Source organism: Melampsora larici-populina (genome assembly GCF_000204055.1).
Source record: "Melampsora larici-populina 98AG31 unplaced genomic scaffold MELLAscaffold_129, whole genome shotgun sequence".
In the NCBI taxonomy this organism is placed as follows: Eukaryota; Fungi; Basidiomycota; class Pucciniomycetes; order Pucciniales; family Melampsoraceae; genus Melampsora; species Melampsora laricis-populina.
Window position 1 is genome coordinate 88,782 of NW_006768893.1, and position 1,916 is coordinate 90,697.

The following is a 1,916-nucleotide window of genomic DNA, read 5'->3' on the forward strand; positions in this document are numbered from 1 at the left end:
CAATTGGTAATTGCAACCAAACGTACCCCAAGGTATTGTTCGAATTCTGGGAGAGGTCTTGGGGCTGGAGAATCTGATCGAGGAGCAGATTGTTGGGGAATGGGCTGGTTATTGTTGGTGTTGAATGGAAATAGGCCATTCCCAAGCGAGACCATTGGAATTTGAGATACGGCCGAGCCAGAACAAGGTGCTGATGGATTACCGGGTTTCAATTTCGATTTTGCATGATCAATTGGACCATACTTGAACAATAGGCGACGACGTGGGTTTAATTGGGTAGCACCATGACACTTGTGTACCTGTCAGAGCGATCAAGAATGAGTTGATCAAGTTTTTTGAAGTGATAATGTAAAAGAAATAAAAAAACTTACTATATCACTTGCCCAAACTTCAAACATCGAATGGGTCAAGTATATCACCATGGTAGAATCATCTGGCTTGATATAACCCATGCACTCCCTGCCACCAATGTTGGTGTGGCAATAGGAGATCATGAGCTTGTTGAGCTCAGCCTGTATTGCAGTATTAACTCCAATGCTCTGTCCCAGAAGAATAAGTCAAAGTCAAAAAGAAAGAGAAGTTGAGATGATACTCACCAACATCTCAACTTCATGATGTTCACCAGTATCCAACGCATCTGGACGACGGTGGGCGACAGATTGATTGAATTGCAAATCCTGTTCAGAAGGAATCGAGTCATTTGTTAATATCAAGTTGAGAATGTGAAAAAAAAGGAAAGCTTACTCTGGAAACAGTTCAAGCCTTTTTCTTTGGATCCTCCATGATGAGACAGAATCCAACTTCCTTTCCTTTCTTGAGGAGGATCATATTCTTCAAATCATCGAAAATCTCGTCGTTTGGGATTACTGGCAGGGTGGTCTTGCTAAATGTTTCACCGTTACAGACATATCCTTTGAAGGTAAGGTTACCTTCGTCATCAGCGGTCCTGAGAATGTCTCCGCAAGGTGGCTTATTGACGTTGCACGCCTTGAAAAGAGACTCCTTCACGTTGTTGAGAGAGAACCCGTGGATTGATTAATCTTTCAAATGGTACCTTGGTGACATAGTCGATGTAAGTTACAGTCGCCCCGGAGCGTTTCTCAGCATCGGTAAGGTGGATGGGGCTATAGACGTGATACCCTATGCTGGTTCGAGTGGGTACGCTATTGGTAGGAGCTTGAGCTGGTCCGGTAGGAGCTTGAGCTGGTCCGGTAGGAGCTTCAGTTGGTCCAGTAGGAGCTTCAGTTGGTCCAGTAGGAGCTTCAGTTGGTCCACGAGACGGTTTGAGGATTGGACTTGGTGATTGGGTTAGATCCACATGTGGATGTGGATCTAATAGAATGATATAGTCAGTTTTCTTTGGTATTCAAGAGTGAGATAACAGAAATGAGAACTAACCTCCAATGACACGTTCAATTTGTTGGTTGAAAAACTGATTTCCAAACATAGGATCCCTATGATTGGAATCAAAATCGAGCATGATCGCCGATCCAGAAGGTCAAACTTGAGAGGCCATCGGAGTATAGGACGGTAAACCGTGGGGAAAGACTTTGATATCTGAATCTAAAGTTGATGGAAAGTCAGCTTAGAGCTTATGATCAAGGTTTAAAAGAAAGAAAACTACTCACCAGGTTCAATCTTCTGATGATTCTTACAGCGGAACTCGCAAAAACCTGGATGCTTGTATGGATCGATATGGATAATTTCTGAGTCAAGATATTGACGTTCACCGCCGAATCTGACATCTTCCCAGTGATGTCCTGGTCTAAAAAGATAAAAGTAATCAGCTACTCTTCGATTCTTGAGTCAAGAAATGGATACAAAGGAAAACTTACGTTTGGTAATAATAAGCGTGAACCACCTTTCTGCCGAGCCCTCGGGACCCTGAAGCCTTGTCAGGTCCAGCTCGCTGGGCC